At 40.2% G+C, this 20426-nt stretch overlaps 1 long non-coding RNA gene across 3 annotated transcripts in view; it reads left to right on the forward strand.

The window, feature by feature from the left end:
* The first annotated feature begins 7039 nt into the window (after window positions 1-7039).
* Window positions 7040-20426, forward strand: part of LOC119244317 (uncharacterized) — a 30419-nt gene continuing 17032 nt past the window's right edge. The window contains exons 1-3 of one of the 3 annotated variants that reach the window (XR_005124937.2): window positions 7040-7177; window positions 7548-7787; window positions 16874-16947. This is a non-coding gene — a long non-coding RNA (uncharacterized LOC119244317). Of the gene's footprint in view, window positions 7178-7547; window positions 7788-16873; window positions 17027-20426 lie in introns of all 3 variants that reach the window. The other 2 variants (XR_005124939.2, XR_005124936.2) reach the window with 2 other exon arrangements.

Consider the following 20426-nt stretch of genomic DNA (forward strand, 5'->3'; position numbering starts at 1 on the left):
TGTATATCTGTGCAAAAGTAATAAGCAGTCTCTAGTCCATTAGGCAAGAACAAATTTACCCCCATCCTTTTATCTTTGTTTAATTGAATATTTAATTAGTGTATGTATAAAACTAATTTTGGGATGTGTTCAGTACATTTAGCAGGAAGGCTCAATGCCGGGGCTGCCTGAAAAGCAGGTCTGCAGATGTGAACAGCCACCGTGTCCTCCTTGTCCTCCTCGGGGTGCTGGCGAAGTGAGGGGGTCATTTGGCATTAGCAAAGGAGCAAGTTAGCGTTTGCACTGAGCTGCAGCTTGCCAGAATGTGCATATTGGAAGGCGCAGACAGAGGCTCCTTTCACGTTGATGAATGGGTTTTTTCAAGCGTTCTGCTCCCTAGTTATGAGAAGGGTGACCCGGTCAGGAGACGACTTTATGAAGCTATAAAAAATGTATGTCACTTCGGACTCTCTAATGTCACGGGGAAGGGAAAAAAAAAAAAAAAAAACCTGTGCAAAAATGGCAGGGTAATAAGGCTGTTTTCAATGCTCGAAATAGCTTTCTGTCTACAGTCATATGTAGCCCTGGAACTGGGGCAGTGGAGTGCCCACAAAGCATTGTTGTGAGGTGGATTAGGAAAAAAAAATTGGGGGGCTTTGTTTGGCTTTGCTGGCCTTCACAGAAATGCTGACGGTGACGACAATAAGACATTTGTGAAGGCAGGTCCGGTGGCTGGGCTGGACCTGGGGAAGAGGCAGTGTCTTTTTAAAAGGCAGCATCTACTCAAGATGGTGATGACTTTCAAGTATGCAGAAGCTCCGGGAAGGGAGTCACTACAAAGCGAACACATTTTGAAAGGGGTCCTTTCATCTACTATTTTATAAAGTCTTTCCTCTCTATCACAAAGAATTAAAAAAAATAAAATAAAAAGGGAAGGTTTGCCAGGTACAGCTGCCCTATGCTTCTGTGGAATGCTCTGGAGTTTACAGATAGTGACATGTAGATTTTCACAAAAGCAGCCCTCGGCAGACCCATAATTTATCATTCATTGAATTCTCTCATTCCTCTCATCAATATGCATATTTCAAGGTATCAGGTGCTTTCCTTTTTGATATGTCACACATTTTATAACTCATGTTCAAATGTTAATTTACACAAGATAGGAACCCAGAGGATCCAGGTCAGAGGTTTTTGCCTTTATTAGGGCTTCAATTAGTCACAGGTGAACTCCGGAGTGTCTCCACCAGCTTCAAACGCTGACTTTTATATGGCTGAGTTGTACAACAGTGGCCAGTCTCCATCCAACCTCGGGTACACCTTGTCCCTCTTCTTTCTGGGGCCTGTAAACTCCTCTATCCACACGGCCGGAGGCACGAGCCACGCACTTGTGATAGAGTTACAGCAAAAGCCGAAGTCATGGTTCTGAGAAGGAGACAGAAAATGGGTCATTTCACCCACAGAGCACACCTGGCATGACTCAGCATTTCCTCAGGAAGCCATCTGCACACTTCAGACCAGTCCCCCAGACCCATTCTGAGAAATGTTAGACGTAATGGATTCTCCGTGTTCTGGTCATTGTGCTTTGGGTCCTGTGGTCTCTGTATCCTGGGACAACTGAGCAAAAGCCCAGGGACAGACTTGACCTAAGGATTCTCTTCAGAGAGCAGATGGCTCTGCAGAACCACTGAACTACTCAATCAATAAACACTCTAAGGAGACTGATGGAGAGACATGTAGACAAGAGATGGCAGTCAACGGAAGTGGGGAGAGTCAGGGGACATGGGGAGATACTGAACCTCAGGGGGAGGGCAGGAAGGGCACTGGAACAGCTGAGGTGGTAGCCACTGGCTATGTTATCAGAGCATGGTCAGGACACCCAGAGCTGCAAATTGACCGCTTGTCCCAACCCCTCTGAGTCCTGATCTTTCTTTTCTTTTTTTACAGCCTAAACAAGCCAATTTCATAGAACTGCAGGCATTCATATTTCAAGAGTCTCATCCAACAGAATGGTGTCATCAGAGGGGAAGCAGAGGGAAGGAAAGGGATTGAGGATTCAATTGCTGAGTGGAGATCCTGACCAGATATTGGGTGGTGGATGTGGGGCAACACACCAAGTTGCTGAGGTGAGACTCTGTACATCTAAAATCTATGCAGAGTTGTAGACTAATGTTACCTCAAGAAAAACAAAGAATCAACCTAATAAAAAGCCATTTTTCTAGCATTGGAGACAAAAATATTGAGGTCTCATCTTGGTAAAGAGTGCATTCAACTTTACATAAAAAGCAACTGAGAAATAAAAGAATAAAGAAGCACTTCCTTTGCAAGCCTTTTTTAAAAAGATTTATTTATGGATATAAGAGCTGGGGTACAGGCCAAAGGTGTGTGTGTGTGGGGGGGGTGAGCGGATTCACCAGAGACAGATTGACCAAAATACACTCCTGAAGGGAACAGCAGGTGAGTCAAGAGAGGTCTGCCACACCATGTGGGTAGCTCCCTGGCCAGCCAGGGATTGGACTCCTGCTGCAGAGGCTGCAAAAAGCTTCATAGTTTGTGTCTTAAACCCTTGCGCCACCAGGGAGGCCCCATGCTTTGTAAACATTGTGCCGAGCGAAGACTTCAGATTATTTACTTCTATAACCTGGAAACCAAAATTGATTGAATGGAGTTGGCGTTTTGGCCTAAGTTTTGGTGTTATTTATTGCCTTCACTGAAAAGAGAATGGCTTTGCTTGTTTGGATGAGTGGATTTGGTTTAAGGTAATGTGTCAGTTAAGATGTGAAAAGTTCATGAGGTAAAAAGAAGTGGAAGCAAATGCATGAAAAAAAGTAAGGTAAGAGAGGGGCTCAGGGATGGACTGGGGCCTCATTTGTCAGCTCACTGCATTCCTATTGGTTGATCTCTCTTAAGAACTAGAGGACAGTTTGCAAACTCCACCCAAGAAATAGGCAAGAGTGGCTACATTATCAGTCCACTGATAATTAAAAAAAAAAAATTAAAACAACAATAAAAGTGACAAGAGTGAAGAATTTTAAAACAACCACAGAAGTGACAAGAGGAGATTTGTTTTATATTGCCACCATTCCCTCTTCAAGCCCAACACTTTGTTCTGGGCGCCGTCCTGCATACTACAGAATGTGTATCTTCACAAAATAAAACTAAGAAATTCTTGCATCTAAAACCAACCGGTGTCAGGTGGTCAGAGACCTAAATTTGTCACAAGTGCTGGATCCTGAAGAGAACTCCTAAGACAAATATTTTGAGCTAAGTTTTCCCTATTCCTGAGTACCCATGCTCTCCCAGTGTTCGAGCCCAATAGTATAAAACAGATATTTTTTCAAGAAAAATTCCTCATCACTTAAGAATTTATTAACAATTTACATAATTGCTTAAGTAATCTGCATAATTGACAGAAAGTTTAATTTGACCCTAGTTCAACTGTAACACTTATGGTTTTAAATTGAAATTGGTATAATTCATTTATGAGAGTAATTAAGCCGTGGTGTCTAACAAATACAACGTTTGCTGCCTGGGGCCTCCAAGGCCAGAACATGCGATTAGAATGTTTTATTTAAATGTGTCAAATCTGCTCATCTCCACAGTCACCCATGTTAAACTAGAGTAATGGCTTGTTTGACCTTGGGCACCGTCCTTCTAAGAGAGGGCATTTGAAGCACAAAATTCAACGATCTTTCCAGAAGACTAAAAAGTGCTTAAGCAAAGGCAAACTTTACCTGATTTTCACCTTCGGGAAGCTGTTCAGACATATTTGATTTTATGATAATCACAAAAGTTATTAAACACCAACTTTCCATTATACCAGGACTGATAAAAGTCCTGGAATAATGGATTTTTAGGTTATAACAAGATGACTAATAACGAATGAAAAAAAATCTGTCCATCTTCCTTGAAATAGATGCATTTTATACATAAATGCACAATCACTTCGACTAATTGCAAGGTAGTCAACCCAAACAGAATGATGGTGTTGAACAGAACCAACACTTATGTCTAAGGGAGAGCAGAGATTCATCTGGACCAGAAACTGTGGTCAGCAACATCTCTGCTTGGGAAATAGCAGTTCTCATGCCTTTACTTTGTCACTTCCACCTGTGCTGCCTTGGAGACCCAAAGAATATGGGTGAGGGTCAGCTGCAAGCAACATGGCTATGTAGACAAAGTCTCTCTTGGGCATAGTCTGTTCTTTTGCAACCCTCATATGAGTGGTCCAAAGAAAACCTTCCATGCATCTTCATGCCTGACACCAGACTTCAACATTCCAGGCCCTTCTCCCTTGTTCTGCTCTTAGGAATTTTCTTTGTTCCCTTTTCTTATTGACCATTCACTCTCTTGCTCAGTTTTCCAGTTGCCCACAGTTATTTATTCTCATATTATTTTGTTTCTTCTAAATCCAGCGTTTCCACCCTGCCCTTGAGCTTGGCACCACTGAGTTGAAAGTACTAGTTATTGTTCAATGAGAACTTCTCCAGAACCAAATGTCATGTGTGAAACAACTGGTCCAGGAATAATGCTTTTCATATGTTATTTTCCAAGAACCTGTTGATACATTGAGTGAGGAAATACTGAATTTGACATCATTTATCTTACTTAAATCGTCATCCCCCAAGATAGCTTCATTGTGCAGATAAAGAAAAGGAGACTTTCATTTTTCATTAATTGAAATAACATTGCTTTATAAGATTTCAACTAGTCTATATGGATGGATAAATGAATGGATGGATAGATAGATAGATAATCTCATTGATCCATATTGAAAATTATAATTCTTCCTTCCTTCCGTAAATAACTATATGGAGTTCTCCAGTGGCAACTGGGCAATTGACAGGTAAGGTGTTAGTGGGAAGCAGCAAATGTTAGGAACTGCTGGCATTTACAGGAAGTCTCCAGCCAATCATCCATTTCAAGTAGCAGGGTGCTGACATCATCAGCGACTGTCTCCTGCTATTCCCACTGTCTCCACTGTCTGTGAGTCCTACAATTCAAAGTACCAGCTATTGGTTCCATGGATCTTTTTTGAATGTCATTTTCATTTCTATTTCATTTTGTTCTGCTCTGATTTTTATTATTTCCTTCCTTCTATTGCTTTGGCTTTTTTGGTCTTCATTTTCTAGTTCCTTGAGATGAGACAGACACATGGTTGTTTGAGCTTCTCCTAGTTTCTGAATGTGGGCCTGCATTGCTGTATAAGTTCGTCATTGAACTGCTTTTGCTGTGTCCCATACATTCTGAAAATTTGTTTCTTCATTATCATTTGTCTTGAGGTATTTTTAAATACCTTCTTTGACTTCCTCATTAACTGAGTGTATTGTTTAGTCTCTATGTATTAATGTTTTTCCTTGTTTTCTTTTTGCAGTTGATTTGCAGTTCAATATGTTTATGGTCAGAGAAGACACTTGCTATGTTTGGTGCTTTTTTTTGGGTGTGATGCTCTGAAAATGTCTATTAGACTTGTAGGATCTAATTCTTTGTTTATGGCAATTGCATCTTTATTTATTTTTTGTCTCACTAATCTATTTAGGGAGTTTGCATTCACTAAACCCTCCCCTCCAAAAAATATTAAAAAAGGCTTTAGGATCTGAATCAAAGAGAAGAACAAACACGAAGAACTGAATAAGAAATTAAATAGAACCACAAAGCTGGACAGGAAATGACACTGACCGATATTTACATGTCAATAATCATTCTAAATGTTAATGGACTGAACTCACCAATTAAAAAAACAGAGTGTATAGTTGGATTAGGAAGCAAAATCCAACCTTCAACTGAGTCCTGAAATCCAGCTGTGCTTTTCCTGAGACTGGTGTCCTCAGACCTTTGCATGGATTTGTAAATAACCGCTTCCATCAACTTAGTTGTTCTGTTCCTTGGAACAACTTGGCACTTTCTGATGAAACTCTGATTTGGTGTGTTGTTTTCTTTCTTCTGGTACATTTCTATGAGCCTGCATTTTAAAAAACAGACCAATTTATAAACTGGAAATCCACTGAAGCAGGCATCCCTTGCCTGAGTGAATTCCACAGTTATCAGTTGACCAAAACACTTTCCCATTTGAAAAGACTTTGAAACTGTAAAATTTTCACTATATTAATCTTCAAGTTCACAAATACATGCTCAGCTTTCTCCAGAATTATCATCAGCCCGGCAGACATACAGTGTTTGAATCAATCCTCCAGTTCTCCAGTTACATACTTTGAGAGCTTTCTTTTTCTATTTGGACAATCCCTTGTTCATTTATCATTGATTATCATCAGTCACACAAATTATAGCTTCTCACATTGTTTATGGTTGGTTTTGAGTCCTTAAGAATTTCTCTCAGCACTTTTCAGTTTCAAATTATGTCCTAGAGGATTTCCACTTAAGGGAAGATGGAATAGATCTACTTTTTCCTATTTCTCCCACTAAGTACAGCAAAAGACCTGGGCTCTATAGATGAAACAAATATAAGAAAGCCCTGGAAGATAAACGAAATGAGAGACAGGCTAGGAACCCTGGGGTTTAAGGAATAGTAAGTTCCCTGAGTTTGCTTTTTGCCTTGAAGATAAAGAAGTCAGCAACCCAGAAATGCCAAAGGTACAGGAAAGAGAAATCCCTAACAGAAGCTTGATCTTGCTCTAGCCAAAGGAGCAAAAAAAAAAAAAAAAAAAAAAAAAGACAGCCTAGGAAACAAGCAAAATTACAGACAATCTTCTCTACCGCAGTCAAACACCACTGAAAAGTGGTTTCATACTCATCCGTGCAGGCGAAGGTGAAGTGTGTGCCCTTGAAGTGGGATGAATGGTCCAAGCTCTTGTAAAGTGACGTCAGAGAAGGGTGAGCAAGGAGCCTCGACTTTCATCTCCATCCACTGCTAGCAATTCCCCTTCATGGTATTAGAGGACTTAGGGAGTCTGGAAGTTCATCCTACTGGCAACGGTGAGACACTGACTCACCTCCCTAATGGGGTGGCATCAGAAGTCTTGTGGAGAGGCAGGATTTCAAAGTCACCCAGCAATTATGAGGTCACAGTCAATTGGTGTCAGTGAGGACCTCGTAGGGGGCCAGAGTCCCTTCCTCACCAAACAGTACCAGAACTATCTCCCCTCCACCCCCAGTGTGTCAATGAAAACTGACAATCATAGCAGCCTCTCCCTTCCTTCTGCTGGATCAGTGTCAGGGGAAGAGAAGCAAAGCTGAGGTTTAAGTAAGTGCGTGTTCTCACAAGATAATGGAAAAGTTAAGGTTTTGTACTGTGAAGTAAAGGATTAACTTTGCAACAAAAATGTTTTGCGTTTTGCCGCTGGCTCCTGGGAGCTAACCTCTAAACCCTTGTAATGTCCTGCCAGATTAAAGTGCTTTTATTTAAATGGGAGCCTTGGGCCATGCAGCGTGGTCTAGGCTAACAATGTGATTTATGGTGGGGACTTGAGCCATATGTGGTATCATTTTAATCTCTAAAGGATCTAAAGATTAAGGTTAGTGATATGAGCAGTTAATATCTGTGATCAAAATTCAGTGAAAATTCTGATATCATGGCGTAGGTCAGCTTGGTAAAACCCTATGTGTTGTCATAGGTCACACAAATCTGCTGGGAGAAATCAGTTGGAAGCTCCATGACTTGTCTCTCCTGGACCCTGACTTATCCAGCTTTTCTTGTTACTCATTTTTATCTGCATTTTTTCTCTATAATAAATCATATTGTGAGCTGCTGCATGACCATAAAAATGGAGTTTGGTGAGTTCTAGTGAATCACTGGAATTGGAGGTGGCCTGAGGAAACTTCTGGGTTAAAGTATATGATAACCTCTTATTCTAGTAAGTATCAAAAGATCTCAAATTAATTAAAAAAATCAATAGATGCCAACATTGAAATCACAAAGATGTTAGATAAAAAAAGTTATTAAAGCAGCCACAATAAAAATGCTTTAGCAAGAAAGTATACAAACATGCTTGAAACAAAAGAAAAATACAGGAACTTAGGGGGGGAGACGGAAAATATAAACAAAGAGTCAAAATAAGGGGGGGTGCAATTGTATGGGGAATATAACCAAAATGCAAATGCATACTTTGTGCAAAGATGAAAAATGATGTAAGAATTTTATAAGATAAAATATTAAAAATAAATAAATAAATAAAAACCATAAAACCATGTAAAGAAAAAGAAAATATAAATAAAAACCAAGATTTAGAAACTTCAAATTTTAGAAATTTTAGAATAGGGAAACATTATTAGAACATTATTATTACAATATGATTAGAAAAAATATGGGTAAATTCAGCAAGTTTTTCTTTTCCAATTTTTTTCTTTTAATTTTCAGTTTGTCTCTTTTGCTATATTATCTATCTTGCAGGGTAGATTCTGTGTTTCTTTTTTTTTTTTTTTAATTTCATTTTTTTTTTTTAAAGATTTATTTATTTATTTATACAAGCACTGGGTACAGTCAGAAGCGCGGGAGGGTGAGAGAATTCACCAGAGCCAGAGTGGGGAGCAGAGCAGGCAGTAGGACCGAAGTACACTGCTGAGGGGAGCAGCGGGCGGCAGGAGAGGTCTGCGCGCCATGTGGGACCCTCCTCCGGTGGCCAGGGAGCAGCCGGGGATCGAACCGGCGCTGCAGAGGCTGCGGGCAGCTTCGCAACCCAGCGCTCAACCGCTGCGCCACCGGGGAGGCCCAGATTCTGTGTTTCTGTTCTCTACCGCTGTATCCCAGATGTTCCCCACCTGACCCCTATATAATGTACAAATAGCCCTGGCTCATCTCTACTCTTTCATGCATGCGGTCAACTCTTGGCATGGGCCATTCACCCTTTCTTTGGAAGTGATTGTGCACAGACCTCTTCAGATTATCTAATTGATTAATATTCTGCACCATCTCTTACTTTTGGATCTAGTCCTCCACTATCCTATCCCTTTCACTATCCCTTCCACTAAACTCTGTGGATCACCCATCGAACTCTCCATGTGATCACTTTGAAGGCAATCTCACCAGCCTAAAGATGAGGGCGAACTCTCCTTCCCATCTTTTAGGAAAAGGTATGAGAAAAATAAGTGATAGAATTTTAAGAATTTCTCCAAAGAAAGTCTTTCATTTGATGAAATTCTTCCATCAATGATCCTAGACTCGTGTTTTATAAGCTGGAGATGGGTGATAGCAGAAAGTTGTACAAGTGTTTATGAATATACTTTGCAAAATCTGAACAGATAGCCTAGTATTTTTGGAATATAATTGTGGCAGATGCTTTAGTGATGGGGGAGCTCAGCAAAAATGGAGACAATGAAGAACCCCTATGATCACATAGATATTAACTGCTCATATCACTAACCTTAATCTTTAGATCCTTTAGAGATTAAAATGATACCCAATAATGGCCCAAGACCCCACCATCAATCACATTGTTAGCTTAGACCACGCTGCATGGCCCAAGGCTCCCATTTAAATAAAAGCACTTTAATATGGCAGGACATTATAAGGGTTTAGAGGTTAGTGCCAGAATTTTGATAAAATTCTGTCTATCATAAAAACTTGTGCTCCAGAAGATACGAGTGCTTAATTAATTATTGATTGTTTTCCAAGAAGTGAGGTGAGATTAGAAAAGTCACATTGGAACCAGGACACAACTCTAAGTGTGCAGGAATAAACATCCTTGATACTAGAATAAAGTCAGTTGTAGGAGGACCTTCCTGGTAGCACAGGGGTTGAAGACAGAGCTATCAAGTTATCGCCAGACACTGCAGCATGAGTTTGATCCCTGGCCAGAGAGGTGACCCACATAGTGCAGCAGACCTCTCCTGTCTCACGCACTGCTCCCCTCAGCAGTGTATTTCAGTAGATCTGCCTGTTCTGCTCTCTAATCTCTCTGGTGAGATCCTCTCACCCCCTGCACCTCTGGCTTACACCCCAGTTCCTGTAAGCATAAATAAGTAAATCTTAAATAAATAAATAAAGTAGGTTGTATGAGAAGTGGGAATAGGTTGAGCAACAATAATTTTACCTCAATCTTGATTCCATGTTAAAGGTGCTACAGAGAGCCTCCCTCGTGGCACAAGGGCTTAAGCACAGCACTGTGAAGCTGTCCACAGCCTCTGCAGCACAAGTTCTATCCCCGGCCAGGGAGCTACCCACATGGCGCAGCAGACCTCTCCTGTCTCGCCCACTGCTCCCCTCAGCAGTGTATTTCAGTCAGTCTGCCTGTTCTGTTCCCCACTCTGTCTCTGGTGAATGCTCTTACCCTCCGCACCTCTGGCCTGTACCCCATTTCTTGTACGCATAAATAAATAAATCTTTTAAAAAAGGTGCTATGAAGGGCCTCCCCTGGTGGCGCAGCAGTTGAACACTGGGCTGTGAGGCTGCCCACAGCCTCTGCAGCACAAGTTGATTCCCCGGCCACCGGCGAGGGTCCCCCCCCAAAAAAGAAAAAGGTGCTACAAAAAGTTAACACGATAATATTAAGACCACGGGGAGGCCTCTTCAACAATCTAGAGGACAGAATTTTTAGTGAGCTCAGAATGCGAGATTCTGAGAAGGGAGATATTCTACCTGTGTAAATGAAACATTTTCACTCAGTTTTCTTTAATTGAGAAATTATATAAAAAATAATTGTTCTATGACACCAAACCAAAAAGACTGTGATTTCCAGTGATATGTTCAAATGACACATCTTAGTTGTTATTTTGAGAAGTTTGAATGTAATTATAGGTTATTAATAGGATGATTATTAATTTTGGATAAAAAGTAAATGTTAGAATTCTGTAAGGAAACTTGATATTCACCACTTTTGAGAAAAATGAACTGAAGAGATATTGAGGAAGTTAAAAGGAAATATTTTCATACCCTGCAACACACATGAAGAAATATTTTCCAGAACTGGGTGCAATAAGAGAAGATTTAAGAACCAAAGTTTTCAGCTCCTATTCCAGCTTTTTTTTTTTAAGATTTATTTATTTATTTATACAAGCACTGGGTACAGTCAGAAGCGCGGGAGAGTGAGAGAATTCACCAGAGCCAGAGCAGGGAACAGAACAGGCAGACTGACGAAGTACACTGCTGAGGGGAGCAGCGGGCAAAACAGGGGTAGTCTGTTGCGCCAAATTCCAGCTTTTGACTGTCTGATGAGGGGGTCATGGATCCAATGGGCTAAAAGGAATCTTTAATGAGAAATATCTTTATAATTTGGAATATGTAGATCTAAATACTCAGAATCATCTAACAGATACTACCAAATATTTGCTGCCATTACTGAGAATTTATAATTGTGATGTAATATTTTCTTACTTAGTGAAAAGAAGGAGGAAATCAGTGTTGATCAAAACATGGTAACCAAGCCAGCTCCACTTCAAGCAGGGCATTTTCTATAGCTATGAGACAACTTTTCTATGTTATTCAATTATCTTATTATTGATGCTATATAGATTATCATACATTTGATTTTATATGTTGTCTTTCCCCACCTTTGGCCACCCGCCACTGAACAGAATTGTAACCAAAGGTATGTCAAATCAACAAGAAGCAGAATGAACTCATAGATGCTGTCAACTGAGTTGTGTCCCCCTCAAATGCATATGTGGAAGCTTTAATGTCCAAGGCAGTTGCATTTGAAGCTAGGGCTTTTAGGATGTATTAGGTTAAATGAAGCCATAAGCGTGGGTTCTCAATCCAATAGACAGCAGGTCTTATAAAAAGAAGAAAATTCTCTCTTTTCTCCCTGCCTTCCTACCTTCCTCCTTCACTTCTTTCCATCCTCCCTCTCTCTCTCTCCATCATGTGAAGATACAGAGACAGGGTAGCTGTCCACAGCGGGGAAGAGAACTCTCACCAGAAACCTGATGGGCTGACAACTATGTAGTGGCCTTCCCAACCTCCAGAACCAAGAAAACTTAAATTTTGGTTTGTCAAGCCACCCACTTGATGGCATATTTTAGTGGTGGCTCCAGCTGAGTAATGCATAGTGATAATAAAATGGTGCAGCTTCTATGACAATCAGTATGAAAAATTAAAAATGGAATCACCTTATGATCCAGCAATTCCACTTCTGGGTAGTTACCCCCCAAAAAGTGAAAGCAGAGTCCTGTAGCAATATGTGTTCATTGACACATTACTTACAAGTTTCAAGAGGTGAAAGCAGTCCAAGTACCCCACTGATGGAAAATGGGTAAAAGGTGGGGCAGCTGAACAATGCACTTTTATTCAGCATTAATAGGGAAGTGATTGTGATACTGATACATGCTATATAATCAATAAGCTTGAGGACATTGTGCTGAGGGGTTCACAAAAAAAGACAAATACCGTCGGGTTCTGCTAATATGAGTTAATTGGTAGTCAAATTCATAGAATTAGAAATAGAAATTATAGTGGTGGCTGCTGGCAGCTAAGGGGGAAAAGGGTGGGAAATGTTGCTTAATGGGCAGAGTTTCTGTTCTACAGGATGAAATATTTCTGGACATCAGTTGTACAACGATGTGCACATGCCCAACACCTCTGCATTGGACACTTGAAAATGGTCAAAATGAAAAACAAATCACCTTTATTCATTTTATGAACATTTTATTTTCTCTATATTTTATGAAGATTTTACAGTATCTTTAAAAAACTGAACCATATTTACTGTGGCAATCTGCTGTATGCCAGCACTTTACTATGCCCAGAATTTTTCAAATTATCAGAAACTTCAAGTGTTTAACACAGTCAACCATTTTTCCAAATGTCCTATAAGTTCACACATTTATCTACATTGAGATTGCTGCAATATTTTATATTTTGCTTGTCTAGGAAAATTGTTCATCCTTTGCTTTGATGGAACTGGGAATTTGAGGAAGGAAATAGTGGAAAACTTTTCCACCTGAAAATGAAATGCTGCCTTTTGTACCATAAATGGGACTGAGAGATTTAGGTTTCTATCGTAGCCACATGTTTTCAATATGTGTTCACCAGCAGACACTTTACTTTTTGCATCCTGTTGTACTGAATATTTCAAAGTGGTTGGTGAATAACAATTTACTGAGATGGAAGCTTCTGGAAGCTACAGTCAGTCACCTTGAAAGATGTTGGGGAAAAGAAACCTAATTCATGGGCAGGACAGATTTGGAGAGCGAAGTGTGAGGGAAAGACAGGAGGCAAAGAATGCCTTCCTCTCTTTGGTCTCTTGAACTAAAGTTTACAAAAACAGGATGATGATAATAATTATAAAAATAGGAGGTGGGGGTTTCCCCGGTGGTGCAGAGGGCTGAGCGCCGTGCTATGAAGCTGTCCGCAGCCTCGACAGTGTGGGTTCGATCCCAGCCGTCCAGGGAGATTCCCACATGGCGCGGCAGACCTCTCCTGTTGCACCTGCTGCTCCCCTCAGCAGTGTGTTTCCATCATCTGCCTGTTCTGCTCCCTGCTGTCTCTGGTGAATCCTCTCACTCTCCTGTGCCTCTGGCCTGTAACCCCAGCTCTTGTATAAAAATAAATCTTAAAAAAAAAGATTATTAAAAAAAAAAAAAAAACAGGAGGTGGAGGGTGTGAGGAAGTGGATGCTGTGGCCTTGATGATGTATGGGAGGAGTATCTACAGGGTTCTTGGTTGAGCACAAAAAGAAGAGATGCCAGATAAGTTCGTGCAGGAATCAGGCCCTGAAGTCTTGGAAGTGGGGAGGCGGGTTGGAAGAACATGGAGTGTGGGTTGAGAAAAAGTTGAAAAGACAGGAGCGTCTGACATTCTGATGGTCAAGTTACCGGAGGCTAAACTGGATTTAGAAACAAGGAATTCTGTTTACAGGGGTGGAAGGGCAGTGAGGATGGGTTTATTGGGGGGTGGGGGGCAGGGTGTCCTTTTCATCTCCTTGTTCTCTTCCCAGGCCCCATCCTGCTCGCAGTGGCTGAGAGCTCTGTTGAAAGTTAAGGGAGAAATTGAGTCACAATGTTTTTAACTTAATAGCTTTACTGTTTCCAACCATCACATACGCTCCCAAAATGTTCACACACAAATCATCAATTTGTGTGAGTTGAACACGTGAGGACTTCCCCTGGAGCGAAAATATCACTGAAGTGCTGTATTTTATTCTAAAAAGAAATCACAAATGTGGTATTGGAGACACATAAATACTACAATTTGTTATTTGTTTGACCTTTTTTGTATCTCTAAAGGCAAAGTAGAAATTTAAATGTGCATAGTCAAGGCAGCCTGTGTATTTAAGGAAACAGAAAAATGCCTTAAAATAGTTCAAGTGTATAATGGAATATCATGCATTCATCTAAGCACCTTTTGTGTGAAAAGAAAGATGTGAGCAGAGGGCAATATTATTTGCTACTGTTATGTTTGGTATTAAACTTGTTTTGGGGCATAACTGATTATGTCTCTAACCGGAGAAGAGACCACAGAGAAAACAAATTGTTTCTTATATGATCCTTTCAGGATGTTTTCTTATTGTTGAGGCCATAAAATTAGCAAAATGCTGGGAAGAAGTATCTGAGAAAGACTATTAAATGCAAAGCACACTACTCCCCAACTAAAGAAATAAATGAATATTAAGGGACTACCATATAAATTTCCATATACTATTGCATTTTTTAAAGAAATGCCTTCTATCAAATCTCCATTAGAGTTGATGTTTTCCTGTACATCTTAAGAAAATATTTTGCTTAAAGAGAAGTCAGAGGCCCCACTTGAAATCCAAAAGTAGAGAAGCTTCTAGTTGAAGTGCATTTGTTTAGAGTCCCTGGGGATCTTGCACAGTTTTGTTTCCTCCTGGGGAGAGTTGAGTGCCCTTCAGGAGACCAAGGCCGGATAGTGGAAGGGGCGGGGCCCATGTCTCCTTTTTTTTTGCCATAAATATGGGACATTTACCTGGTTTGTCTTTCTCCCATCAACTCCTTGTGATACAAGGACATTTCAAGTGGACACTTTGATGACAGGAAGGAGAATGACAAGGACAGTGAATTGTGGTAGGGTCTCCCAACCATTGGACTATCGTCTAGATTCCTAAGTGTGACAGTGTGGCTGTTTTTGTCTGATGGTGTAGGAGACTGATAGGGACCTACTAGCCATCTCTGCTCTACCAGAAGATCTGTTTCACACCTCTACAAATGCCCTGGATGCATTCCTAGGAAATTTTAAGTATCAAGCTAGCCCTGGTATTGCAGTATAGATGTAGTAGTACACAACTCAGATTAAAAAAAAAAAAAAAATATATATATATATATATATATATATATATATATATATAAAACACACACACACATATGCTCTGTTACATGGAAGATTCTCAATGCTAAAGTTTCCTGGATCCCAGTTCTGCTAAATTTTAGGGTCCCTATAGAGGGAAATAAGATCCCAATCAAATTTTAAATCAAATCGCAATTCATTATATATGGGTGATGGAAGAGTTCAAGAAAAATATATGTTATGTCTTTGTAATCAAAACCTATCTCAGAAACAGATTTTTTTGGAAGTATGTGTCCGAAAGAATCTGAATCTTTTTGAAAGAAGCTCGGGGCTTTTCCAAAGTGCATCATTTCATCTAGAAGCAACACGATCTTGCTTGCAGTTCACCTAGCAGGAGCTGGGCAAATCCATCAAATCACTGGACATTAGGGGTTTAAGTGCAAGTGAATTCTTTTCAGCTCATTCCAGTGGCTCCAACCAGCAATGAATTTGCATCTCAGCACCATTAGGTGGCCTGGAGTTCTTAATTACCAAACAAATGGAAAGTTGCTGCCTGGTGCTGACAGCTCCTTTGTGTATCATTCTTCGCGGCACATGAATGATTAATGGAATTTTCCCAACACAGTCAAAGTTGTTTACTGATGGAATTAAATCTGAAATTGGCAAGGTCCTAGTGGGAAGACTTTTGCTATAATGTCACAGACCTGCCAAGCTCTCCAGATGAAAAATAGGAACAATTAGTGATGGCTCTGAGCAGATCCGGATATTCTTAGCGTTTGGTCCCAAATGAAAGTCATCTTTATTTGGAGGTTGTATCAGGGGAAGGTACTGACATTTAGTCTCTTTTTGTGGATCATGAGCAATAGTGATAAGGGTTACTTCTTGAGGAAGCACTGTTCTCAGGTAAGAAGTAGGGTGCCAGTTTTCCAAAGCTGAAACTGGAGGGAATGATCATAGTCCAGGTGCGTTCATTCCAACTCCACCATTTTAGAGGTCCCTGCACATCCCTGCTTAAGATCCAGGCAGGTGGGAAGAGCATCAGGGATGGATATTATCCTGCAGAGGGAGGGTTAATAATGCCTAACTTTATGAAGAGTTGTGGCTCTGGTGATCTGAGTGATTTAGATAAGGAATAAAATGGTTAATAAGCCTAAAAGCATAATTAGACAGGCACAACTTAAGGAGAACCTCCATATATTCCAGGGTTTTTGCTCCAACTCTGCCTGCCATTCAGGGTTATCCTGAAACTCTTGCCAACATCCTGCAAAACCAATGCCCACTCTGACCTGGCACAGTGAACTCCCTCACCCTCCTCTCTGCCCACCCTCCTGACAAAGAGCATTGACTGCAGCTTACTTTTTCCCTGCCAAGAGTAACTTGTAAGCAATCCTGCCTCTTTAGTTATTTCCATGGTGACAATGACCTTGATAGCATCGTGGTAAAAATGGAAGATGGATTTCAGTGTCCCAGACACTTGGCTATGACGATGCCTATGGCATTAGGGCCAGGAATTTTGTCTCACTAGTAGAAAGTAGCTTCTGACTGTCTATGATATAAAACTGATCACAAATATGCTGAGAGTGAACACACTTGCACACTTTTTTGGGTGATTAATCACTGCTGCCATTTGCAATGAAGGGAAGAGTAGATTGACAGAACAAATCACGTGTAATCCCCATGCAAATGAAAGTTGAGTGTGTCTTAGCATTTGTTTTTGATTGGGAAACATTGGCCCTCTGACTTGCAATTTTTGGCTTTCCTCAGACAAATCATCACGTAGTGTTACACAAGTTGACTTCATAAGCTGGTTCTGCATATACTCTCTTCAGTGACACAAGGTGAGTTTTCTCACTAGCTCCTGGAGTGAATACTGATTTCTCTACACTTCGTTTTCACTGCATAAAATGCTGAATCACGGTGAGTTGGGTCCTCTTGTTATAGTCAATTTGCTTGGTTTTCCTAAGGAAGAATTTCTGAGAAAATGTCTGTTACACAACAGTATCTTTGCAGCACTTAGACTTGCAAGATAGAACAAGTTCATTTTCAAACATAAATAATATATTGCCATCCTAATGTTAAAGGATCTGGCACTTCTGTACTGAGTCTTGGATAGGATAAAACTTCCAGAAGATAGTGGGTCATTTATTTGTACGTGGTACCCCCAGGCATGTGCCAGGTGAGATTAGTGCTTGGTAAATGTCAGGATGCTGGTGTTGTTGTGAATAACAGGATATCAGGGACTGTTCTGATAATTTCAATTGGCAATAAGTCCTGCCAAGTATACTGGATATGGTTCCATGTTGTTTTCCTGTTGCCTCTTGAAAAATCAGGTCCCAATGAATGAAGCAAAGAACACGTTTTGATCTTTTAAGAGTTCTCCATGGAAGTGCTGCACCCCCCATTTATCCTTTGCAGACCTGTCTAGCTCTGAGTGAGTCAGTGTTATTTTCACAGTTTAACCTATTCTACTGAAAGTGCCGGTTGCCACGTGAGCAGGCAGATGCCAGGGTGATTAGCTGGAAAGCCATGTAGATTAACCTCCTCTATTAGCAAGTGGCTCCAGTTTGGAAGGGATGTGTGAGTACTCTCAGTATGCCTCCAACACCATCAGAGACAAATAATCATCCCCCTGGGAGAGCATAAGGAACAACATATCGCCAAGTGTCTGTAATCACCAGGGGAGTAGTTATTTTATAATAACCACATCCTTCCTTTGCATTATGCTAAGATTGGTTCATGACAATAAATGACTTGGGCACACCAGAGTGTGAGGCACAAAATATTTCAGAGAGGAAATATGTTTTATTCTTTCCTAGCTCAAAATACAATTGGTTTTACTACAGATTTTAAGGTGTAGTTCCTGATTGGGGTGAGGTGAATCTATATGATGCACCTGCCAAAAATCAGGGAGTATGAGAATGTGGTTTATTTCCTTTGGATTTGTCAATTTGGGGAGTAATCATTGTTAGAAATGAAGGTAAGAGCAGAGAGTGTGCAATAAAGTACCAATGAATCATGATCCCGTGATTCTTTTTTTTTTTAAAGATTTATTTATTTATGCATACAAGGACTGGGCCAGAGGTGTGGGGTGTGAGAGGATTCACCAGAGACAGAGTGGGGAACAGAACAGGCAGATCTACTGAAATACTCTGCTGAAGGGAGCAGCAGGTGAATCAGGAGAGGTCTGCTGCACCATGTGGGTAGCTCCCTGGCCAGGGATCGACATTGCACCACGAGGGAGGCCCAATCCCATGATTATTAAGGTGAGGTCCTCAGATAATGTACCTATGCTCCCTTTGCTAGTTAGATGTGTCCAATCAAGTAAAACTAATGTCAGAAGATCTTGATGCATATGAGCCGGGTGACAGAGAGAACTGAAGATTGTTCTATCACATATTGGCTGTATGACTTGGGAAGTTTCATTTAACTCTTTAGGCTCTGATTTCCCCATAGATAAATTCAACCATATTTGATACATAATGATGGTGGCCATTAATGAGTTAGTCTAAATAAACTGCAAAGCATAGTGCCTAGAACATAGTCAGTGCTCAAAAAACTGGCAGTTTAATTGCCAATCTGAGCATTATTATTATAGACTGAAAGCTCTAGTTCTTCAATAACTCTTCCATTATGAATGACTTGGCATTTTTTCTATAGAAATAACCAAGTTAACTTAATGCTACATTTAAAGGTGTGTTGCTTGTGGTATAACCAATCTGAGAACAGAGTTCAGCACTCTCCATGATTTGGTTGGCTTGATGATAGGTAATTGAGGTTTCCAGAATAAAAAGCCAATGGGTTACTGCACCCAAAGATTTCATACAAAAGATGAGTCAGAAAGAGGGGAATGAGACATTTTTTGAAATTGTACTTGCTGAGATAACTGATTACAACAATTAACTAACAAGTTTACTTTTCCTTCCACAATGAAGTTTTTTTTTTTATATATCTTCTGCAACTGCGAGTCACCTGTCTTACTTAATTGTTCATTTATTAGAAAACCTAAAATCTCATGAGGATGTCTACAGTGAGAAATTGAGGCTACACAAGCAGCAGAAACCATTAGAAAGTATCCACCTAGAAAGATGAAGGCAATCTGATGGAAGTGCTACCTTCTCTCCCAGATCGTAGAAGGGCATGAACAGAATAAATGGTGTTAGCAGATATGATTTGGTAATGAGAAAGAATGGAGGAATATCTCCCTACGTCAAAGTCTGACAAAACTCTTGGGAAAAAACTATTCCTAACTCCGTGAACTTGGGCAGGTTATACAACCCTTCCATGACTCACCTCCTCATGTCTAAAGGAGGGATAATGGTGATGTCCAATTCATCCAGATGTTGTGTGGATTATAAGATTCCATTTTTGGAAAAGACTTGGGGTGGTGCCTGGCACAAGGTAAAAACTATATAAGCATTTTGAGAGAAATAATATATGCATGAATAAAGTAGAACAGAATTGTTTTTTATGTGTTATCACTTTTCTTTTTACAAAAATTATATGCATATATATGTATATATACATATATTAGAGGGAATTCAAGAAATAGGTATTGGAAAAGGAGTGAAATGAGTTTTGGTTTAATTGACTTGTTTTTTATCCAAGTCGAAATGCCTCTGTGTTCTAAATTTGAGTAACATTTGCAAAATTTTCTTTAGAACCTTAAGAATGTTGCATAACCACTTTGAATAAAGTTTATTCATCATTGAAGCTCTCCAGGGCTCTCAAAATTCTAAAGGTATCTGATGGCCACAGCCTTTACTGTTACACAGATGCTCACTTTGGCTTCATCCGTTGATGAGATGCCTGTGCAGTGATCGGTCAGGACTCCGTTCATTAGGGTCTGTGATGGCAATCACCTTCACTACCTCAGAAAAGCACTTGCCCTGTCTTTGTTGGTATAATTATGTCCTAAGAAGTGATTGGTTATAGTTCCTCCTCAATTAGTAAGGGTGAGATTCATCTCTTTTTTGACTGTTAACTTCTTCAGGGCTTGTGGAATGTCTCAAACCCAAAATGACTTGGGTATTTTAATTTGATATCTTATATAGAATATAAGTCAAAAAATCAATCTATAAATGGGCCAATCAAAGAATCAAAGCTAGTCTCTTTTTTTGGCTCCTATTTTTGGGGCAATTTCACATGAACCTGATTAGTTCTTAGGCTGTCTTTTCAAAGTCATAATCTGATAATGACACCTAAGACTCCCTCTGCACGGATATCTGAAAGAGATAAATAGGACCTCAGGGGCCTCCCACTTGATCACCCAGCCACTTGGGATCCACTTTGGTTGTTAAAAGTCTGGGGAAGATCCGAA

Source organism: Talpa occidentalis, unplaced genomic scaffold, assembly GCF_014898055.3.
Source record: "Talpa occidentalis isolate TD23 unplaced genomic scaffold, MPIMG_talOcc4v2.1 talOcc4.14, whole genome shotgun sequence".
In the NCBI taxonomy this organism is placed as follows: Eukaryota; Metazoa; Chordata; class Mammalia; order Eulipotyphla; family Talpidae; genus Talpa; species Talpa occidentalis.